Here is a 25,281-nt window from a genome sequence, read left to right on the forward strand (position 1 = left end):
TTGTTGCATAGAATGGATTCAGTCATTCAGATATTTTTAATGATTTTTTTTAAATGCCAATGGAAGAGCATCGTGATAAAGAAAGATGCCACAATCCTTACTGCACGTGATCAAATATTTTTACATCAATTTCTATACTTAAATTCTTCTTAAATTTTTGTTAAAATATATGCATATTTTCCTTTGATAAATACACATATTCTAATATATGAGAGTTATTCTCATTTAAAAACCATGGTTTTAAATAGCTTATAAATTTTAACACTGAATAGACATTTAAAAGCAAGTTTCCATTTTCTCCCCACCATCAACCACACATGCACTTGTTAAAAGGCTTGTTTTTACACGTTAGTTACTTCAGAAAGGACTGAAATTGCACCTGGAAAAAAAACTCTGAAAAGGAAATAGTTTTCTTTCCTTTTTTCTCCAGGGATGGGGTCTCACTCTGTTGCCCAGGATGGAGTGCAGTGGTGCGATCATGGCTCACTGCAACCTTGAACTCCTGGGTTCAACTGATCCTCCTACCTCTGCCTCCCAAATAATTTGGACTACAGGTGTGTGCCACCACATCTGGGTAATTTTTTACTTTCTTAAGAGACATAATATTAAGAGTTTCTCACCATGTTGACCCAGGATGGTCTCAAACTCCGGACCTCAGGCAATCCCCCCACCTCAGCCTCCCAAAGTGCTGGGATTACAGCTGTGAAACACTGCGTTTGGCTACGAAACAATTTTCAAGGCAAAAAAAATTAGGTTGACTTGCTTTGTGAATTCTTTCCTCATGTACAAAATTAAGGAGCTCAATTATGATTTCTAAGGTATGCAATCCTATGACAATTCTTGGCCTTACTGATAGTTATTCTTGATCAACCTCTGATATCCTCAATTCATAAACTATAAAATTACTGTGAAAAAGAAATGGGGGCATTTACTCCACGGCTTTGATCCTTCTTCATAGGAAACAGAATCATGGGGGTAAGAAAATAGATTTTCCAGGGCAAAGGGCATGGAAAGGTACAGGCAAAAACAGCAGGATGTCTTTTCTCCATCACTGGCTGTGACACTCCTTACAGAGTTCTGAGAGACTAGAACATAACCAAGAGCTCAGTAGTAGGGCAAAGAATGTCCAATCACATGCATAATTCTACACTTTTGAGTGCAGGGAAGAAAAATCATATCATTCCTATAATGATGAAGTTGAAACATCATTTTCTTGAAATTCCACAAATTAGCTGAAAGGAAATTCGCCCTTATGTTGTTCCCTCAGACAGGCACAATGGGAATGTGATTTTTGTCTTCAGATTTTAGAGGGGAACTAGAATAACTGGTATCTCTGGCTGCCATCAAGCAAGTCTCAACATATTTGTATATCTACCCTTTAAAAAAAGAAAAACATTTATAGAGGCTATAACTAAAAATGCACAAGTGTTTTTAATTCTAAGCAAGTCATGGATTTCCATTCTGTACAAAAAACGAGATTTCGGCCATGAAAATTTCCTTAAGTGGAACACTACTCAGGAAGGCCTCAGTTCTAAGTAGGTAGAACAATAATAAAACTTATGAACCACATTTTTGACTAAGCCTTCTCATTTTGCTTGCTTTATTCTTTAAAAGCCATGTAAATCACTGTTTTATTTAACAAAGGAAAGAAAAGTCACTTGGGTTACAATAAGGCCATTATATGAAACAGCACGAACCAAAAGCAATTAAATATAGATTTCTCACTTATGTTACGATGAATCCAGTAACCCAACGGGGCTGGGGCAGACTAGGAAGCTCAGTAAGCTCTCTGAAGTTCTCAGATGCACCCTTGACATCACAGCCACAGCACAATAATCACCACCAGCGGCAAAGAACCAGTGATGGCTGCTAGCCTGCAGTACATCCACCTTCTTAGCTGTCAATAACAATATTATCCTTTCTTCATTGACATTGCAAGAAGGTTTTCTTCATTCTTCTTAGAAAACCAATCCTATTTCAGCATTTTAAGCACTTTAAAAGTCTATCTTTCTCACTTAGAAGATAGCCCACTACATGGGAATACCAGTATAATTCTGCTACCTTCTTTTGTGTTTCTGAGTCAAGATTGCTTGTTAAGGATAAATGGAGGCTGGGCAAAAAAGAAAAAAGGGAAGCCACAAAGCTCATCTGCTACTATCCAAACTTACTCATCATTCGGTTTAGAACAAGGATCCCTGCTGTAGAAGGAAAAGTAAATCCTGTAGTGTACTTTTGATAAACTGTACTTTTGATAAACCTTTCTTGAGGTGTGAATGAGGTGATGGGCTGCTCACTCATCCTAATTCAGACTCAAGGTTATTGCCCCAAACTCCAGGGACTGTATGTCATTCTTTGGTAGTTGTGAAGAAAAATGTTTCCAGTATCAGTAATACTGACACTATAATCAAATATAGTATGCTACCCTTGCTGCCCTTTGGTCGGTGGGGTGGGGGTGGGGGAATCATTTCATATTACAATGTAAAAATAAAATATTTCATATACATATGAAATCTTTACCTTCATCCTTTTCATATATATAAACTATTAAAATAAATTTAACAGGCTGAGATGACTTCAAGGTCCTGGGTTTCTACATAAGCAAAATAAAACTTAAACTCAGCCAATCACCAGCAGCCAACTGAGCATTAGTTATATAATCAAGAATTTTCCCCTGGGACAGTACAAATAACACAACTGCTCAAACTTTAACCCATCAAATAATTTATTTGCCTTCCTTCTGAGTTCAACCTACTAAAGCTTTCCCTTCATGCTCCTTCAGTGGAGCCCTAAACTCCTTCCAGTTTAGACCTGCCCAATTCATGAATCACTATTTGCACAAATAAATTCCTTAAAATTTTAATGTGCGAAGTTCATTTTTTAACAATATGAAAAAAATGAAATGAGAATGAATAATATAAACATCTATCCGATTCAACATAAACCATAGTAAACACATAATTTAAAAATTTGGGCTGGGCATGATGGCATGTGCCTGTAATCCCAGCTACTAGGGAGGCTGAGGCATGAGAATCGCTTGAACCTAGGAGGCAGAGATTGCAATGAGCCGAGATCATGCCACTGCACTCCAGCCTGGGTGACAGAGCAAGACTCCACCACACACACACACACACAAAATTATAGCTTTTTGTTGGTTGTTATCAATCAAGGCCATGACTCCACTAGTCAAGTACATATGACATACCTGTGTGGCTTCATTACGGAAAGAGGCAATGATTTTGCTCAGTAAATATCTAGGGAGCTAAAAAGGACATCCCTTCGAACAGACCTAACTGACCCCAACACATAGGTGTGGTTGCTGACTGCTTAGAAAACAGCATTTCATTGACACTTGCCTGAAGGTGTATTTATTTCTAACCACTCTCCGATGTTCATCCTCCCCTTCATTCTCCAAACCAGCCTTGTTTTTAATCATGTGGACTTCTCTAAGTATTCAAGTATTAGTTCTTTTGTATATTCCAAAGAAATACACTAAATACAATTTGACATTTTAGAAGACATTCTAGGTCCCAGTTTTGGAGAGAAAGTAAGGAGGGGCAGTTCTTATTTTCTACATTGATCGCAGTTCTATTTTTGCAAAACACTGCAGCTCCTCTTCCCTCCCAGCACAAGCAGGTTGATCTCTTCCAGGTCACCCACAGCATGAGTTTTTACAACACAACTCATGCAGTTTATGTGCCTTTATCCCACTTTGTCTTTCCCCTCTGCCTGACCATACCTGCCCACTCTTGAAGACACAGTTCAAGGCTCAACTCTCTCAATTCCTCAGCAGGCCTTTGAGACGACCTTGGCCTTCACTACTTCTAATAACCCAAGATTCGTAGGGTCGACAAAACAGCTTAGCACTTACTGACACACGAAAAGTTCTGTTGCCTTCAGTAACTTTGTCTGCATTTGAGTCTCATATATCTTTAAGATTTAAACCCCTTGAAAACAGAGGCCAGGTCACATGGTATAACATCCCTGTCCCCAATTCCATCTATTCATATAGGGCTGAGTACAGTATAAGAACTCAGAAATAATTTTTTTATATTAGTGAGTTAAACATAATCCAGTTGTGAGGATTTACTGAAATCACTACCACAATCCTGCAATTTTGAAGCCAGACTATCTGCATTTAATAACAGTAAAGACCTCAGAGACTGTCAGAAAATGCAGAATATTTCTGATGACTTACTCAAAAATAATTATTTCTCTAGACTAGCATTTCACAAGCATAGAAGTTGAATGGGATGTTAACAAAGGTCAAGCCCTTAAAAAGCTTCTGATGTCAACCAAATCGAGAAATGCTGCTGAACGCAGTTAAACATGGGTTTCTTTTTTTTTTGGAGGGGGCAGTAAATATGGGTTTCTTTATGGCAGTACTTGTCACAGACTTAGACATGCTAATATATGTTGTTACTGTCGTTGCATATTCAATGCAACACTTCAACAGTGCTTCAACAACGCATTACCCGAGCTTATCTGATCACAGAATTTTTTTGGAAGAGCATATTTTGGGGAAAACATATCAATGATTTTGACAAACAAAAAGGCATTTGAAAGGATGCAATGGGATTTCCATATTGCAACAAATCTAGCAGCTCAATGATCTCAGGTACTAACAGAGTATGGCTAAAATTTGAGATGAACAAAAAAGGTTGCTACTAAAAATATACATAATTGTCAGAGAAAAATAAGTTTTAAATGACTTTTGAAATATATACCTATGTAAGTGCTTTAAGAGGTACAAACAAAACGGCACAAGAACTCACCGAACAAACCTGAATGCAGGCATGGGGATGTGGTGCTCAAGAAGAGAGAGGATCTAGAAAGGGTCTTCAAGGACAGGGAGGTCTCTGACAGGAGGGGATGTGGGTGGGCCATTTCCAACAGAGGTGACTGTGTTAGCAAAAGTACTTGAATGAAAATATTCTAGGTATCTTGGCAAGGGTTCAGTTTGATGAGATTAGACAGTATATATGGGTGGGGGACACACTAGAAAACAGTACAGTAGGCCAGGCGGCGTGGCTCACTCCTATAATCCCAGTAATTTGGGAGGGCAAGGTAGGAGGATCACTTGAGTCCAGGAGTTTAAGGCCACTCTAGGCAACACAGTAAGACCCCATCTTTACAAAAAATAAAAAACTAGTTGGGCCTGGTGGCACTTGCTTGTAATCTCAGCTACGTGGGAACCTGAGGCAGAAGAATCTCACGAGCCCAGGAGGAGGTGGTTATAGTGAGCCATAATCATGCTACCACACTCCAGCCTGGGTGACAGAGTGAGACTCTGTCTCAAAAAAGATTAATAAAAATAAAGAAAAAGAGGCCAGGTGTAATGGCTCATGCCTGTAATCCCAGCACTTTGGAAGGCCGAGGTGGGTGGACCACTTGAGGTCAGGAGTTCAAGACCACCTGGCCAGCATGGTGAAGCCCCATCTCTACGAAAAATATAAAAATTAGCCAGGTATTGTGGCACAAGCCTGTAATCCTTGCTACTCAGGAGGCTGAGACAGGAGAATCATTTGAACCTGGAAGGCGGAGGTTGCAGCGGGTTGAGATTGTGCCACTGCACTCCAGCCTGGGCAACAGAGTGAGACTTTGACTTAAAAAAAGAAAACAGTAAAGATAAATTGGACCTATACTGGAAAAGGTCTTGAAAGGAGAAGTCTGTACTTAATTCAGTAGGTAGTAAACACCTGGAAAGTTCAACAAGGAGAAGTAAAATAAAGGAGGATAAATAGCCTATTGCAACAAAACAATAAAAATCCTAAACAGCCGAATTTCTTTCCCCACACTTCACTCTGAAAGATGTCTGGGTCAAGGAGTCCTCTGACCACTGTTTATAGCATATTGACTATAATTAACTACTTAGAAGTTTGGTGGCCAAAGGTTCTGATATACAATGCCCTATGCCAGTCAGTGCTCTGAGAGACGTGTGTGATCAGAGAAGCATCTTCCAAATCAGAAATTCCTCTTTCATGTATTAAACTATTTTACTGGTTAATTGTTGGAAATGGCTGCAGCCTAGATCTGAAAGATATACAGTTAAATGGAATTTGCCTCCTGGAAATTAGTCTATGGATATATTCCTTATTATAAAGCCTCTGACTGTCAAGTTCAACTTGGAGAACTAAACACGTCATCGAAATCTTCTAAGTCAAACTTGCCAAACCCGTGGGCCACAGGCTGCATGGGGCCAGGACGGCTTTCGACGGAGGCCAATGCAAATTCAAAAACTTTCTTAAAACATTATGAGATTCTTTTGCAATTTTTTTTTAGCTTATTAGCTAATATTAGTATTACTGTATTTTGTGTGTGGCTCAAGACAATTCTTCTTCCAATGTGGCCCAGGGAAGTCAAAACATCAGACACCCCTGTTGTAAGTATTCTCCTAATCAGCAAGTATTTATTGAGTACTAACTCCAACAATGCATATTATGAGTGCTTTAAGGGAATATTTAGAGGAATTAGGCATAGTCTCTGACATCTGGAAGCTTAAAAGTATGCAAGAGAGATAGATACATACATGAATAACTAACATTAAGCGGATGGTGATAAGTGTCACAACAGGGACAGGAATGAAGAGCTATGTTCAGTCAGCAAACATTTCACATGCACCATTTGCCACTTTGTTGGGATACAAAAATAATTTAGTCTTTTTGTCCTTTAAACCAGAAATTCATTTTTTACACACATATCACAATACAAGATGAAGTGCACAGCAGCTCTCCAAAAGAGTGGGGGATTCAGTGGGCAAAGGGGGAATTTTCTGGGAGGAGAAACGCCTGGAGCAGAATTTAGGAGGACTTAATGGGAATTCACCACGCTGACAAGCCAAAGAAATGTTATCCCAAAAGGGGGAATCATCTGTGCAAAAAGCACCAGAGAACACAGCTCATTTGAGGGCCACAGACTCGTGGGATTGTTCCGTCGTCAAGCTCAGCAGTTAGACTACAGTTAGCAGAGAAGGTGGGAGTACAGGGATGAGGTTTCGTGGGACAGTGAGTACCATTTTCAACCAGGACTTATTACTTGTAGTTCAGAGATAAGTTTATATACTTGTATACCCATAATCTAACATTACCTATGTGGAAAAAATACAGCAAGTGTTTGTGTGAATTATAAAAAGCAGAAAGGGTTACATAGGCATCTGGATGAGCCTTTGAAACCTATCACAAGAAGAATGCAAATGCCAAAAACTTGAAGTTCCAAGACAAAAGGCTGGTTTGAACACTTTGAAATACAGAGTCATCAGATGATCAAACCTATAATCACTATAGCCAAACTTTCTGAACATGTGAAGAAGCTGATTCATTTGAGAGACGTGCCACCAACTTTGTTTTGGAAGAATACTGGATAGGTCATCCAAAATCTACTAAATTTAAGATATATGCTTAATGTCATTTTCTAATTGTTTTTCTCCTAACCCTTTATTTCCTCTAAGACTTTGATCTCACTACCTGTGGCCCTTTTCTTTTCTTTCTTTCTCCTTTTTTTTTTTTTTTTAGGAGGTCTTGCTCTGCCTCCTAGGCTAAAGTACAATGATGTGATGACAGCTCATTGCAGCCTCAACCTCCTGGGCTCAAGAGATCCTTCCATCTCAGCCTCCCAAGTAGCTGGGACTATAGGTATGCCCTACCACATCTGGCTAATTTTTGTATTTTTCTGTCAAGACAGAATTGGCATATTGTCCAGGCTGGTCTTGAACTTATGGGCTCAAGCAATCCTCCTGCCTCGGCCTCTCAAACTGACGCTGAGATTACAATCATTAGCTACTATTCCCAGGTGCTGTGGTGCTTTACAAGAACACAATCCTTACAGTTGGCAAGGGGCAGCAACAGTTCCATGAGAAGACCTGGTAGGGCAAGAATTAGGTACAGAAGGAAGTAAAGTCAGGAGGATGACAGACTGGGAGAAAAATGGCAGAGGTAAGAAACTCATGGTCTGGATACAATTCAAGAGTAAAGATGCAGAGGTGCTGGGTGAGATAAGATGCTACACTCGACAAGTGAAACCTAACATTTCAGAGGTAGCACATTTCAGGATAGTAAACTCTAACCTGGTCATATAGTATGTCTGAAATGGAATAGATGATCATTACTTTAATTAATAGCTAACACTTATTGAGTTCTAATTATACCCCAGATAGGTTTCTGTTACTACTATCTGCTTTAACTCACTTAACATATTTAACAACATATTAATGATTTCAGAGAGTACATAAAAACTCCGTTACCATTTTTCAAACGAAAAATACTGAGGAACAAGGTATAAGGAACAAGAGATCGCATGACTTTCACAAGATCATAGTTAACTGGCACCAGCACCAGTATTCAAACCCAGGCAGTCTCTGGCTGGAGCACACCGTACTCTTTAACTGCTATTGTATATTGCCGCTTTTGCACCTAAGATTTGGTGAGAACTCTTTTGGCTTAGGCTAGGGTATTGATTGGACAGCAATCCATGTGGATGTTCAATAATGTGGATCATCCATGCTTACAAGGGCTATCCATGTGGTTAATAGCATGAATTAGCTCTTCTGTGTCCTTTATGAATATGAAGGAGAAACTTACACAGAGTGAACCTCCAAGAAGGAAAAGCATTTATGGGGAAAAAAAAAAAAAAAAAAAAAAAGGACTGGTATGACAATGTGGAGTTAGAAGGCTACAAATGACTACTACTAGCAGGAGCTAGGGTAGTAGGAAGCTGAGCACCACTGAAGAGGGGTATAAACAACGCCACAAAAATATAGATGCAGATGTGTTGGGAGCAAATTCTAGGCAGAAGGACAGCTAGAACAAAGCTGGAGAGCACAGAATATGTTCAGGGAACAGCAGGTAAGCAGAATGTAACTGAGAGCCACACAGCTGGAAGAATAGACAAGAACCAAAATGCAGACAACACTAACTGCCATCATGACTCAGCCTTTTTCTCAGAAGAAATTGCCACGGATGGTTTGCGCAATGACATGGCCAGATCTGTCTTAGGAGGGTGAGACTCAAGTGTGGATGTAAGAGGCCACACCATCTAGAGTCGGCAGTGAGACACCCACTGGTGAGCCTCTGCCTGGCACCAACTGCAGCCCTCACAGTGTGTAAGTTAAGACACCACTGCAAGGGCAAGAGAAAAAGTAGGATGGAAAGAGAGAACACAAAGACAAGTTGAAGGAAAAATCTGTAAGATTTGTTGACTGCTATGCCCCCTCCAACTCGCCATGCCACCACGTCTACAAGGATTCAACCACTGCTGAACAGCATGAAGGGAATTTCCACATGAGACTGAAGTCACAGACCTTGAAGCAGACCTGATGGAATGAATGAAGAAGAAAATGGCTTCCATTTGATTGATACTTATTATATTGTTGACAGCTTTAAAAATTAATTGAGGCCAGGCATGGTGGCTCATGCCTATAATACCAGCACTCTGGGAGGCCAGGATGGGAGGATAACTTGAGCCCAGGAGTTCAAGACCAGCCTGGGCAACACAGTAAGCACTTGCCTCCACTAAAATTATTTTGAAAAATCAGCCAGGTGCAATGGTGCACACCTGTTGTCCCAGCTATTCAGGAGGCTGAGGTAGGAGGATCACTTGAGCCCAGGAGATTGAGGCTGCAGTGCGCCATGGTCATGCCACTGCACTCCAGCCTAGGCAACAGAGGGAAACTGTCTTAAAGAAATAAAATGAAAGAACTCAAAATACATTTGCAATTTTAAAAAATGCTAATCCCAATATGCCTTTGTTAAAATAAAAAAACTGCTTTAAAAAAAATAAAACTTATCATGCCAGTTAATCTATTTTCATTTTCAAAAAAACTAAAAAAAAAAAAAAAACTCGACCTAATTTTGTACTGAAGTAGATAGGTTTGTGGTTTAATTTTTTGGACTATTTTGGTATATTTGGACTACTTCCTTCTGGCATAACTATATTTGGCTTACATTTCTACAAGATATAATGAAGCACAGTGGTGAGGAGTTCAGGACTGGGGTCAAACAATCCTAGCTCTGCCGTGATCTAGCCATGTTGACCTTGGACACGTTTACTCAAATCCCTCTGAGTCTCAGTCTCTAAAAGGGGAATAGAAGAGCACTCCTTCAGCACTGTTGAAGGATGGCATGAGGTGACATGCGTAATGCTGCACACCATTAGCATGCAGAGTTATTGCTCAATAAATGTTAGAATGTTAGATGCCATTGCTGCTGTTACAACAAATATTCCTCATGAATTATACATGCAAGATGCCAACAATGCTCAAACTAAATTTCATCTGGGAAAAGGGTACTGGGAGCTGAAGAATGACAGAACTTCTAAAACAGGGTTCTTTCCCTTAAGAAAAAAAAAAGGTTTTTAAGAAAATATGTATGATAGAGGAAGGGAAAGAATAGAGAGTGGGGGAACCAGGCACGGTGGCTCACGTCTGTAATCAGAGTCTGGGTAGGCAGATCACTTATGGTCAGGAGTTCAAGACTGGCCTGGCCAACATGGTGAAACCCCATCTCTACTAAAAATACAAAAATTAGGCAGGTGTGGTGGTGCATGTCTGTAGTCCCAGCTACTTGGAGGGTTGAGGCAGGAGAATGGCTTGAACCCAGGAGGTGGAGATTGCAGTGAGCCGAGATTGCACCACTGCACTCCAGCCTGGGTAACAGAGTGAGACTCCGACACAAAAAAAAAAGTGAGTAGGGTAAAAAACCCTGGAAAGAATTATAGAAATATGTATAAAGTTGGATACATTTACAAGAACTAACTATGATATTAATTTCTTTAGAAAAGGAGCAAGAGCGGTATGTTACAAACACTTTGGGACAACCACACCTGACATCTGGTCTCATGTACAGCCACACCTACATGTAAGGTGCAATACAGACCCATGACAGTGAAACTGAGGCCAAGGCAGCTGACAAAATGGATATGGGAATAATAGTCTAAAATTTAATGATAATCGTTATTTAAAAATAGATCCAATATTTTAAGATTTGCATTTAATTTCTCAATTTGATAAGTAGTGGGTATTCCCCATATCGCTAGCTAGAGAACCTAGAAGTACTGTCATGAGAAGCCAGCAAATAAAGGTGAAGCAAACACATGGTCTATATGTCTATTTCCAAAATTTGAAACAGAAACCAAAGGAGCAAACAGCTTTCAGTTCCCTTTCACAAAACAACTTGAATTTCCAACTCGGTACCAAAAAGTAGGATAATATTACCAATGTAAGAGGTATCCTATAGGTCAGAATCAAGCATTTACAGTTGAATAGTTTGACTACTGAAGTCCAATGAAATGAATAGTGAGACAAGATTTTTTTTTAATTAACCGTTAGTTTTTGTCAAAAATGTTTTCTGCAATAAAGAAAGATGTGTCAGAAGCAACAAACTTCTGACATAAAGTCAGTAACAGCGAAGTCTTAGAATTCTCACCATAGGGTTTCTAACAAATTCAAGTTTTATAAGTTAATTTTATTATTTTAAAACTCCGATGATCCCAAAAACTCTTTTAGAGGTATAATAGTTCATAAAAATAATACAATTAAATTATAATGTTTTGAGTCAGTATTTTTCTTTCTGTACTGTGTACACTGCCACTCAGCAAGACTCAAGTTTTGACATACAGGCCATGCCATCTCCACTGACTGAGGGGTGAAACAGAATAGTGACCCTCTACCACTGACCGAAGCCCTCCGGGTATGCATCAAATGCCTTACAAATGATTTGCATTCAAACAATTCTTGTTGAAGGACTCAGTCACCTTATCAGTGAGTTACCAGCCTCTCCTGATATCAGGTTCCTCTCCACTGTGACACGAGTAACTATAAATATACTTCTAATAAAACTTTGTTGGATAAAAACATTTTTTAAAATTAAAGACATTTAATGTCACTCAGGTTGAACTTAAAATCTAAAATGCAAGTTTTCTTTGCAAACATCATATGTTTTCACTTATTTGTGGGATCTAAAAATCAAAAAAATTGAACTCAGACTCAGAGCATAGAAGGATAGTTACCAGAGGCTGGGAAGGGTTGGGGAGTGGGGTGGGAATGGCCAATAGGTAATAAAAAAAGTCGAATTATTAAGACCTACCATTTCATAGCACAGCAGGATGACGACAGTCAATAATAATTTGTGTTTTTCTTGAGACAGAGTCTCACTCTGCAGCCCAAGCTAGAGTACAGTGACATGACCTTGCTTCACTGCAACCTCAGCCTTAAGTGATTCTCGTGCATCAGCCTCCCAGGTAGCTGGGACTACAGGAGTCTGCAAACATGCCTAGCTAATTTTTTTGTATTTTAGTAGAGACAGGGTTCTCATCATGTTGCCTAGGTGGTCTCAAACTCCTGAGCTCAGGCAATCAGCCCTCCATAGCCTACCAAAGTGCTAGGATTACAGGTGTGAGCCACTGCACCCAGCCATCAATAATAATTTAATTGTACATTTAAAAATAACTAAAAAAGTACAATTGGGCTGTTCATAACATAAAGGATAAATGCTTGAGGGGATGCATACCCCATCTCCATGACGTGATCATTGTGCCTCGCATGCCTGCATCAAAACATCTCATGTACCCTATAAATATCTTGTGCAATTGAGGTTCCATCACTTGATAAAGTGGTAGAACATCCAGACACCAAAATTTCCCCTTCTGAGAAAGAAACCCAAATTAAGTTCTACCACCCAAACCAGGAGTGATCTTGGCAACAGCATCAGCCTGCCGACCTTCCGTAGGATGCAGGTTTGAATCAGACACCTACACTTCAAGCTCCCTGTACTTGGATCCTGGACTTCCCTGGCTTGTAACTATTCTCATCCTAAGCACTTACTAGCACATAGACAATGCTCATTAAATTCTACTGAATAAACCAGTGGAACCCCCACTTCCCATTCTTTATCTGGGACATGCCACCCTTGTTGAGTTTTATTATGTATCTTCAAGTCTCTTTTTTTCATCTCTAAATTCATGTTTGTTTTTAAACATATCTTACAGTAGGTATAGATGGCTGGGAGAAGAATCACATGAAAATAAACATCCTTCCAGTACTGGTTTGCAAGCACTGAGAAAAGGTTACTTGTTTCTCATTGTATCCTCCCTGTCCAGGTACTGACCTCTGAACAGAGAAACTCCAGACAGACACTGATGCTAAAAGGAGAATTTGTTGAGAACACAGTATCTATAATTTCTCTTTTCCAGAACTCTTCTGAAACTTGACTTCCTTATATCTAAGCTTTTTTAAATTTTTTTAATTAGTTTTATTTTTTATATGAGATAGGGTTTCACTATATTGCTTCAGCTGGTCTTGAACTCCTGGGTTCAAGCAATCCTCCTGCCTTGGCCTCCCAAAGTGCTGGGATTACAGGTGTGAGCCACCGTGCTCAGCCAAATCATTTCTTTTTAAAGCATCTTGTAGCTTCTGAATAAACTGAGACTGGTCCTTTTTACTAAGAGAATACTCTGAATTCAGAATAACAAAGTGCAGGCAGGACAGGATTAGGGGAGGAGCAGGGAGCTAGAATGTAGCTGTTCCCATGATGGATTCTGAAACATTCTATGAGTTTCCCAAACATTCTATGAGTTTGGAAAACTCACAGGATCTTCAGAATTAGTGTATTCTAATATTTTATACACACTGGGCACTCACTAATTAGTTAAGTATTTTTCTTTTCAATGAATCAACTTCTTATTCTTAAAAATCTTGCGTGGATGCTTCAAACATTCCTTTCTCTTACAGCAATTTAGCCACATGGAGCTGAAGCCTGTTCTGAAAGTGCAAAAAGGAAGAACTTCACCATTATTAAAAAGTTCCACCCCTGCTATTCCAACAGGATAAACAAGATTTAGGAGAAATGTTACATTGAGATGCAGGTGAGGACAAAGAGCTGCCTGTGTCTCTTTCGTCCATGTTTTCAACTCAAAGGATGCATAAGGAGGGAATGGTCAACTCAGCTGAGCCCTGGAAGATGCAGGGTGCTTGTCAGGAACATCAGGAAAGAAAGGATCTGGTGTCAATCCAATGAGGGGGGACTGACCAAGTCATTCATCGACAATCTCCTGAAACTGAAGGAAAATTCACAGGGACTGGGAATGATGGCGACGCAAAATGGGACAGAAAGGAGGGCTGAGGAAACCAACTTTCAGGGAAGCGCTTATTGCCTGGATGAAATCTGGAAACACCACCCAGCCCTGAGCTCATGAAAGCACAGGCGGAGGCTCAGTGCCAGCCTATTTGTAAACTGTTGCTGGGTCCTGGAGGAGTGACAGCAATGTCTTCCCAGGTATAGGAGACAATCTCACCTTCCTTTAGAGGTCAGATGCCACAATACCTCACTCCCCTCAACGGTTATGAAAGTATCAGTCCCTGATGGAATCAAAAAGGAAAAAGAAATGGTCCTCTATCACAGATGTTTTGAGAAGCACGTAGTCCAAGGCCATTTCTTAGTCTAAAGAATGTTCAGGTTAGAAGGCAAATCTCAAGTACCCACTACTAAATGCTAGAATAAGTGAAACATTTTAAATTTTTATTGCTTTTAAACTACATTATTTATAGAGACCCTTGTTTTTCACTAAAAAAGTGATGTCATCTCTTCTGAAAGTTTTAAAAATATTGCTGCCTGGAAACTGAGTAGAATTAATTCAGAATAGATTTTCATTTCTATGCAATCAACCAGTTAATATAATTAAAAATTACAATAAAAAACTTGAGATGAATATGAGTATATCCACAATAACTATTAATTTAACATAATAATTTTTACATGGTCTATATGTGTATTTCCAAAATTAAAATGCATACACATGCAAATGGGAAGTTTTATAAGATATATAACATTTTATGTAATCACTATCCATCAATAACAGCTCTCCAGTCTTTTTTTTTCAAATGTTGCTGTCAAGGAAGGTAACAGCTGAAATGTCTGTCTGAGAAACAACACACAGACGACTCCAGTCATGGGTCACAGGGATCAGGTAAGCACGTGGCGGGGTCTCTGTGGAGCAGGGTCTCTGTGGAGCAGGGTCTCTGTGGAGTAGGGTCTCTTGTGGAGCAGGGTCTCTGTGGAGCAGGGTCTCTGTGGGGTGTTCTCCAGGCCACCTCACAGAGCTCCTGCTGCTAATCACCATGGCTGCAATTCCCAGTTTGAGCGAGCCTAGGAAGAACTCACCCTGTGTTAACCAAAACAAAATTGAGCAGAGAAAACACGGCTCTTGTGCAATTCTCTTGTCATGTCTTCAAAAGTCTCACACAGTGAGGCTTTCCAAAAATACAGCATGAAGCATCAATTCTTGATTTAAAAATCAAGAAATAAGCACCCCTGTGAGGTCATTCTCAGGATAAAATACACACTGGCTTATCTGCCACTATTAAAGACTTGACTTCAATTAATACATCTTTTGATGGACTCATACATTTAACTACCTGGTTTTAGTTTTATATCCAAGATTGATTTTCCATTTATGTGAGAGCTCGTACCTTGAGAGATTTACCTATGGTAGCATAAGAGATAATATATTTGACTTTTCTACATTAAGGAGTCAGAACCAAACTTCATGCTCCATGTAACAGGTTCAGGATTATTAGCTGAATAATCGCTTAGGTTATAGCTGAGACACACAGATGGCCTTTTATGACAGTCGGTCCAAAATGGCGGCTATGAGCAGGGTTGCAGAAGCCAGACTGGCCAGGTTCCATTCTTGCCTCCAGCACTTTGTAGGGACCTTGGACCTGGTGCTTAAGCTCTCAGTGCCTCAGTTACCTCACCTGTCAAACAGAGCTGTTGTGAGGGTTAAATGAATTAACATATGATAAAGCTTTTAAAGGTGGCAGAGTAACACACATGATGCAAAGCCCTCTCATTTTCAGCCATTTATTTTACCTACAAACTTCTTTTCTTCGTCTTCCATAGAAGCACCTGCCATTGCTGATGCCAGATGCTTACAGTTTGACAGCATACAGGATCTGCCACCTTGAGGACTCTGGGAGCAAGAGACCGCTGTCTCAGCAGCCTACTGATTCTGTAGGACATCTGTGCAGAACCGTCTAGTTTCAATGTCACATCAAGTCAAATCACCAGGGCAGGAAAATTACAGTTCAGGCCAGGCACAGTGGCTCATGCCTGTAATCCCAGCACTTTGGGAGGCTGAAGCAGGCAGATTGCTTGAGTCCAGGAGCTTGAGACCAGCCTGGACAACATGACAAAACCCCATCTCTACTAAAAAGACAAAAATTAGCCAGGTGTGGTGTCGAGAGCCTGTAGTCCCAGCTACCCAGGAGGTCGAGGTGGTAGGATCATTGTAGTAAGCCAAAATAGCACCACTGCACTCCAGCCTGAATGACAGTGAAAGCCTGTCTCAAAAAAAAAAAAAAAAAAAATTACGGTTCAAATGAAACCCATGTCTACTAAGAATGAGATTTTAGGAGACACGCTAACTGGGCAGGATGGTGTTTCTCATTTTCATTCCCAATACAGACCTGGGAGCTGCAAATGAGTCTCTGACAATGACACGTCTGTGACAAAAGCCACACTAGTGGCAGGGGTTCGTGGCCGTATTATTCTCTAGGTTAGGAAATATGACATTAAAAAGTCTTCATTGTGGACAGCAAACTAGGAATAAAAGAAGGATTTTGATTCTATGCCTACATAAACCTAAAAGCAGTCAAGGGAGGATCCACAAACCCATTTTAGATTATAACCAACCACATTACAGAATAAATAAATGGGTAGGTAATAAGGAGCTTGCCCTCATGAGAAACCTCAGCGTGTATATGACCTCCCTATAATGCCTATGACCTTTCCAGAGCAGAATTCACTATGAGGCAAATCTGAAACCAATTCACAAAGGCAAAGGATTGCTAAAATAAGGTTGCAAGTTTCTCTTCCTGTTAAGCTACAAACCCCATCAGGCTAGCTGCCATGTCTGAATCGTTTTTTATTACCTCCATACAACTTAACATTTTTTTTTGCATGTACTATTTATGTGGTTTAAAAAGAAACAAATCTTTTATCCATTAGGCAAACTCACAACACAGACCCAACAAACAACACTATGATGATGGAATTCTTCAGAATAACACAGTCTCCTCAAATTGTATAGGAAACTTATTATTTGTGCAAGATACTTAGAGATTCACAGCAACAGGAAAATACAAATAAGTGAACAGGTAAAGAAAATTTATTTAGAGGAGAGCCCAAGTGGCATTAAGCTTTGTAAGCTGAGTATTATTCATGAGGAGTAACCATAGTGTAGTACTGCATTAACAACTTAGTTCTCTCTTCCAAAAGGCATGAAGAAGGGAAGAATCTGTTAAATATTCTAAACTCATAATCTCTATTACAACAAGCTATAAACAAAGCCACCATTACTATTCCGATACTTGAATGGACCGGGTCAACTTTGCTTTTTTTTTTTCAGATGGAGTCTCAGTCTGTCACCCAGGTTGGAGTGCAGTGGTGCAATCTCAGGTCCCTGCAACCTCTGTCCCCGGGGTTCAAGCGATTCTCCTGTCTCAGCCTCCCAAGTAGCTAGGATTACAGGCGCCTGCCACTATGCCCAGCTAATTTTTGTATTTTTAATAGAGATGGTGTTTCAACATCTTGGCCAGGCTGGTCTTGAACTCCTGACCTCATGATCCACCCGCCTCGGCCTCCCAAAGTATTGGGATTACAGGCGTGAGCCACCGCGCCTGGTCGACAAGGACAACTTTAAACAGAAAAAAAAAAAGTTCCCCACTGGACACTGTGCCTCCTGGAGTTGCCACTGGGCTTGGTGTTGCTGTCCCTAAGGTCACTATAGACTGTGCTGCATCTCTGTGATGCCAGAACAGTTTACTCACATATTCTGCTCTACGGGAAGGAGGAAAATGGAGGGGGAAACTAACATTATTGAGCATATTCTATATTTTACATGATTCTTTTTTTTTTTTTTTTTTTTTAGACAGAGTCTTGCTCTGTTGCCCAGGCTGGAGTGCAGTGGCATGAACGCAGTTCACTGCAACCTCTGCTTCCTGAGTTCAAACGATTCTTGTGCCTCAGCCTCCCGAGTAGCTGGAACCATAGGCGCCCACCACCACGCCTGGCTAATTTTTGAATTTTTAGTAGAGATGGGGTTTCGCTATGTTGCCCAGGCTGGTTTCAAACTCCTGGCCTCAAGTGATCCACCCGCCATGGCCTCCCAAAGTGTTGGGCTCACAGGGGTGAGCCACCACGCCTGGCCTTACAGGGTATCTTATTCATCAGTCCTTACCACTACTGAGGTGGACTCCTTAGCTCCATTTCTCAGATGAGTCAACTGCTCACAAGACTAAGTAAATGGCAAAACTAGTCTTGCCTAAACCTAGTTTAGGACCTTTAATATATTCCCTTAACACCACAGCTAACTTTGCAACCAGAATTATTGTTTTTCAAATAAATTACCTCTCATTCCCCTGGCTTAACACCCTGCAAGAGTCCCTAATGCACTTGGAATAAACAAATACCAAGTTCGTGACTGCTGTCCACAGGATATGGTAAATGCTGCTCACCTTTCCCAGCTCCCATTTCCTTTCTACCCTTCAAGAATTTATAACACTTCCACTTTGGAGGCTTCATGCTACTGCCGGCTCTGCCAGGAATAGCTTCCCCTGCTGGTTCTTTCTCCCGCTTGGTCCAGAGAGGGCTTCCCTGACCCTCCCGTCTTGGATTCCCCTGTTTCCTTGTGGCTCCTGTCACACTTTCTTGGGGTCATGGTTTACTGTCTGTCTTGTCCCCTTTATAGAGCTGCACCAAGGGGATGCCTCGGTCTGCCCTGCTTGGTGTCATGCACCCTACACTAGGCACATGGTGAGCACCCGGCCTGGCTAGAGACACCCATCTTCTTCCAGGCAGAGGCCGGGTCACACCCACCCTGGGTTCTTTCCTGTTGGGCCTGGCATAATGCTGGATGTGCAGGAGAGGATAAAAGTTTACTGATAAACACATGCATACATAAAAAATAGTCTCAGAACTGTAGATCAAAAAAAGAATGTAAATGTCCCACATAACCATTTATGACAAGTTGTACTTAAAGGGCAGCCTGTTTATATATATATATATATATATATATATATATATATATATATGAGTTACATTTATCTTACAACAGAAAAAAAGATGATTTTATATTTGTTAACTGCTGATTTGGAGTCCTTTTCATAAGAATATGCTGCTGGCTTGTTTGCTGGATTACTCAGCAGTTCTTAAAGCAGCAGGTATCAAATGGTGAAGCTAATTCCCACTTCTGGGTCTCAGCAGGTATGTGTGTTGTGTTATCTAAATGGACTTCGTGTTTTCTTGGGGCTGCCTTCCTACAGATAAGAGAGGCATCACTTGGAGTTGAAAGCACTCCCATCCCCGGGCATCTGCACAAGAAGCTCCCACTGCCTGCAATGCCCTCTCCGGGGCTTGCTCCTCAGAGGAGTGTTCCCCGTATTCCCTACACTCATGTTGCTGCTGCCTGCACCACCTCCATCCCACCTCCATCCTGCCTGGCCCTGTCACTCGGTCTCCTGTTACTCTGCTTTGTTTTCTTCCCAGCACCTTTCACCATGTTAAACCATTTCATTATTTATTTGCTTATAATTCATAGATATCCCCTGGATCTGATAGTTGTAAGATCCATGGAAAGAGAAGCTTTGTCTATTTGGTTCCCTGATACATTTCCAGTGCCTACAACATTTTCAGGCATGAAACAGTCACTCAATAAGTATCTCTTAATGAATGGATGGATGAAGTTCTTGGCTCACAACAGTGGATCACTAGTGACATTTGAGACATTGGGGATGTTTCCCTGAATAACTCCATTCTTTGGATTGAAGTCCAAGCAAACATTCATACAGTGCTGTGTTTTCACAAATGCGTAATAGTGAAAATTTCGAACACATAGACCAGAATGTGAACAGCATCACATAACATCACAAAACATCACACCATATCACATCACAATAGAAACAACAGAAACAATAATTACCAAAACATGGCCAGTCTTGTGCAGGTAAAGTACTATATACTTAATGCTGCTGAAATAAGACTGTTAGAGAATCTCAAAAGTTATATTGACATTAGATCCAAGATGGATTCATATTCGATTTAGGGAAACAAACTAGCAGATTAAAAATTTCCAAAGGGCTCATCTAAATTTCACATGGTGCTGAGAATAGTAATCATTTCTTTTCCCAGAGATTTTCAACCCTCCTGTATCCAGAAGGAAGAAAGCTATGAGTACCAAAAATAGATGTTCTACAGCCCCAAGGGGTCAGCCATGCCTCCACTCCTAATGCATTCAGTGATGGCTTCACCCACCCTGATTTGACCTGTTCCTTATCTAGTTTTCCAGCACACAAAGCAGACAGCACAGCTAACAAGCAGGGCTGTGAGAGAGGGTGGCAGCCAGATGGTGTCACCTGTGATCCCAGTACTGTGACAAGAGGTGAGAGCTGAGGGCAACCCAAGCCCCTTTCACCATGTGGAAAATAATGGATGCTCATGATGACATCCAGCAGCCTCTGGCTCTGCTACGACAGTGGAGAAATATGGCAAAATAGGGAAGGACCAGTGTTTGACGGAATAAGCTCCAGTGATCTGAAAAATTAACATATTAAAATACTTATGGAAGGGAAGACATAAGCAGCAGGTTGAGTTAGAAAAATAGTTTTTTGTTGGATTAGGATTTATTTTAGATAAAGACTCTGGACAATTTCAATGATTTAGGATTGAGTTTGCCTGGTTTCTGTTTTAGTATTTTGATCAAAAAGGGTATAATTACATGTAGTTTTCATTCCAGTCTCTATTACGTGGTCAAGCTCAAGAAAACAGAGGAGTGACCAACAGAAGAAAACATACTCCAACGAGGCATGAAATGAAAAGGTGGAACTGGGTATGCCCAAATCAGCAAGCCTCAAACCTGTCATGAAACATGTCTAAAAAAAAATAAAAGATAAATTAGCACCCTTAGCAGCTTTACCTTCACTTTTCCCCACTTACCAAAAATGAAAGAAGGAGAAAGGAAAGGAAGAACGTTTTTTTCTTTTATAATTAACAAGGAGAACAATCATTTTCCATTAGTGTTTTTACACACAAAATCTTCCTCTGCTTGAGACATTCACAAAAAGAAAATTTTGGTCTGGGCCCTTTTGGTTAGCTTCCTACTTTTCTGGAACATAATTCTAAGGGCAATGACTATCCTTTAAAAGCTGAGATCTTATTCTTTTCATCAATTTACAAAACTACTTATTCACTCTGCTTTCATGTAAAAGTAATATGCAGCTGGGTGTGGTGGCTCACACCTGTAATCCCATCACTTTGGGAGGCTGAGGTGGGCAGATCACCTGAGATCAGGAGTTCGAGACCAGCCTAGTCAACATTGTGAAATCCCGTCTCTACTAAAAATACAAAAATTACCTGGGCATGGTAGCATGCGCCTGTAATCCCAGCTACCCAGGAGGCTGAGGCAGGAGAACTGCTGGAACCCGGGAGGCAGAGGCTGCAGTGAGCCGAGATTGTGCCATTGCACTCTAGCCCGGGTGACAGAGCAAGACTCTGCCTCAACCAAAAAACAAAAAAAAAAAAAAAAAAAAAGAAAGAAAAAAAGTAATATGCATTGCTTGGAATAAATATTATTGTAAATTGAAAGTGAACTGTAAGTTTGCCCTTAAAGGGTCACATTCTCCTTCTTCAAGATAATAAATGCTACCTTAAGGTACTGAAAAAATTCCACTGCAGTCCTGAGATCTAGGTAAAGGGAACAAATGTAAGCAATGAAAAATATATAAATGACGCCTTTCCCAAAGAGTATTCAGAGTAGTGTCACTGCAGCAAGGCACACCAATGGTAGGAGTAGTTGGGGAGGGGGCAGGGTAGGGGGTCCCATGATCAAACGTGTTTTTTAACTCCGGTCTCTATGAGCCCAACTTAAAAATTCTCAAAGCATGATAGCATATCAAGGGCACTGAGAAGTTCTGCAGTAAATAAACTGATTTAACTTAATTTACTGCAGAGACATTCTTCCCCACATGGCAAGCATTAACATCCAGTTCAAGGGAACACACTTCAAGGAAAGCTGAACAAATCTCAAGTAACAATAACCAGATAGTATAGAAAAATATACTCACAGTCTCCACTTTATGAAGGAGAAAAAACATACTCAGAGGCCTACTTTTTAAAATGCCAGAGGACCGTAACAATGACGCCAGTAACCCCTTAGTGCAATCTTTCCAGAAAATTTTTTTCTAAATTTGAAAATAAATGCAAACAGCTGAGCTTTTTATTTGCACTTTGGTCATTTCTATTGGGGTATTTTAAAATGAAACAATGGGCGTGCCCCTTCACTGACTCCCTCAGTGGGGACACAAAGGAACAGAACATCTGCCAGTAACTGATGAGAATCAAGGTGGGGAGAGGAAGGGAGGAGAACGCCCTTGGAAAGCCAAATGCGGGAAGAACAAAAACTCTTGGTATCTTCCTGTGCTCTAAAGACTATCCCGCTTCTGGTTAAACTATGTGGCTTCTTGGCTGGCCCCAGTCTATCTAAAGCTCCAAAGCTTCCTTCAGTAGAATTTTGTTTTTTGCTTACAGACATTTCACTTTTCCTGCAAGTCTTATCAGCTGACTTACTAAAAAATCTGCAGTTTACTTATAGAAGTAATTTTATTGATTAATTAAAAGAGATTTTAAATCAGATTAATTTTAAATCAGAAAAAAGGGGCATCAAACATACTAATACATCGAACTTTTAATTAACAATGTTGGAAGCATCAATGGGCCCACAGCAATTTAAGTCATTTCAAGTCCAATTTAACTTATTTCAAGTCGCTAGAAGGAGTGACCCCACAGAGGGGTTCATCCACAAGATCCTGCAGACACAGGGCTTTAACTCCAGACCTAGGAGACTCAGGTCAACAGCTAATAGCCCCTGCAAAAGTCCATCAGAGTCCATTCTCTAGAAGGTCTCCAGAAATGAGAACATCCAATATTTCCACCAAGGAGGGCAAACCATTTGGAAATTCCCAACCCCAACTCAAGGGGTCTGGCCAGAAAGTAGTCATCAACCCTTGAAGCTTTAAATGGCAAGGTGACTTGCAGAGTTTAGAGTCCATGTTATTTTCCAAATACCAGCGAAGAAACAAACCTGGAGGATGAAAAAATAAGCCATGGTACTCCATACAATGCAATAGTTAACAGCAGTGGACACTAACTAAAATTTAGTGTCAAATTTTCAAATGACACTTAAGATAAATGACAAATAACCACAGTTCTACATGTCAATGCAGATGAATCTCAAAAAAAAAAATATTAAAAGAAGGAAGCGAGTCCATGAATAATATATTCAATACGTTTCTATTACATAAATTCACCCAAAAGGGCAAAACTAAAAATATATTGCTTGGGGATATACAGTCAAATGCAAAACTTAAAAAAAAAATGGAAGTGATAACCATAAAAATGAGGAAAGTGAGGTTATTCAGAAGGACACGCCTTTGGGTCCACATTTCTAAAGCATGAGGTATCTGTTTTTTTAGCTAGATGGAGAGTATGTGGGTATTCATTCTGATTATTATTAATTGCACATTTCTTCTTCTTCTTCTTCTTCTTCTTCTTTTTTAATAAAAAAAAAGTGATGGGGTCTATGTGGTCCAGGCTGGTCTCAAACTCCTGGGTTCAAGCGATCCTCCTGCCTCAGCCTCCCAAAGTCCTAGGATTACAGGCATGAGCCACCACACCCAGCCTGCACATATGTTTTATCACCTTCAAATATATTCCACAATTTTAAGAAGTAAGCAAGGCCAGGCATGGTGGCTTGCTTGAGCTCAGAAGTTCAAGACCAGCCTGGGCAACTTGGTGAAACCCTGTCTCTACAAAAAATTACAAAAATTAGCCAGGCATGGTGGCAGGTTCCTGGTAATCCCAGTTACTCAGGAGGCTAAGGCAGGGGAATTGCCTGAGCTGGAGAGATGGAGGCTGCAGTGAGCCAAGACCACATCACTGTACTCCGGCCTAGGCAATGGGATTGAAATACTGTCTCTAAATAAATAAAATACAAGAAAATAAAAATAAGAAGCAGTAATTCTCTCCAAATACAAACATTTAAGAATTAGAAATAAAGTAGATGAGTCAGGAGACTTCAATTAGCAGAGATTCATCAACTATGGGAAGGTCCAAGAATGTCCCTGGAATTCAGTAAGTCTTCACAATTAAAACAGGAAATTCCATTACATTTTCCCTGTTTCAAAGACCTGGAGGCTGCAAGGCATGAATCCCTGGGTGTTTGTTTATTTTTCTTGGGTGAGTTGGTAGTCTAGGTTTTTTCATGTTTGTGGAAAGATAAAATATGGTTATTGGGGTGACTCTCTTCACAATTATGGCATTAAGAAACACAAATTTTCAAATGACACTTAAGATAAATGACAAGGGCCAGCAAAAAGGCAGCAGACCAAAATCTTTCACAAGCTGCATCCCAAGAATCACATAAAAGCTTTTTAGCCATTTCTCAATTTCCACTAAGTCTTCAATCACCTCTTCACTAATGCCTGAGCTAAGAATACACTAGACACCTTCATTTCTTATCTCAGATGTCAGTGAGGGCAAGACTCTCAAAAACCTTTCCCTAAGATTCATCCAGCTTAGCAGCCCAGGAGAATGATAACCAGTATTTACACGATAAACCCTCTCAGGTCAGGCCCAGTCCTCAATCGTATTGTATCTGCAGCACCCACTTCAATATCCGACACATGGAAGAGCAAAAAATCTTTTGCTTTAAGATATGACTCTCATACAACATGTTCACAGATTAAAAATATATATGTACACGACTCTAGAATTTTAAAATTATTTTTAAAGCTTTAAAAAAATTCTCAGGATCACTGAATAAATGTGTTAAAACTGTGAGATATCTGAGCAGAGATGATATTTCTAAGCATGTATTTCAGAAACCATGTGTTCACGTGCTTAGAAACGCCACTTACACAGGTTCCAGCAGGACCCATACTTGATCTGTAACATCTTCCTGCCGCTAATTACAATACTAGTTAGAGCTGCTGACAATAGACATTTTGGGGATTTTTCTGAACAACCACTAGTTGCGAACTTGAAATAAGTTAAATTGCTATGGGCCCAATGATGTTTTCAATGTTATTAATTAAGAGTTCAATGTAGGTCGGGCACCGTGGCTCATACCTGTAATCCTGGCACTTTGGGAGGCCAAGGAGGGTAAATCACGAGATCAGACCACCCTGACTAACATGGTGAAACGCTGTCTCTACTAAAAATACAAAAATTACCCAGACATGGT

General features: G+C 40.3%; 1 protein-coding gene across 11 annotated transcripts in view; it reads right to left on the bottom strand.

Moving 5' to 3' along the window:
- The window catches only part of KIF13A (kinesin family member 13A), a 225,297-nt gene that overhangs the window by 137,877 nt on the left and 62,139 nt on the right, over positions 1-25,281 (bottom strand). The gene's annotated exons all lie outside the window — the stretch shown is intronic.

The sequence above is a fragment of the Cebus imitator genome, unplaced genomic scaffold (genome assembly GCF_001604975.1).
Source record: "Cebus imitator isolate Cc_AM_T3 unplaced genomic scaffold, Cebus_imitator-1.0 Scaffold21, whole genome shotgun sequence".
Taxonomy (NCBI): Eukaryota; Metazoa; Chordata; class Mammalia; order Primates; family Cebidae; genus Cebus; species Cebus imitator.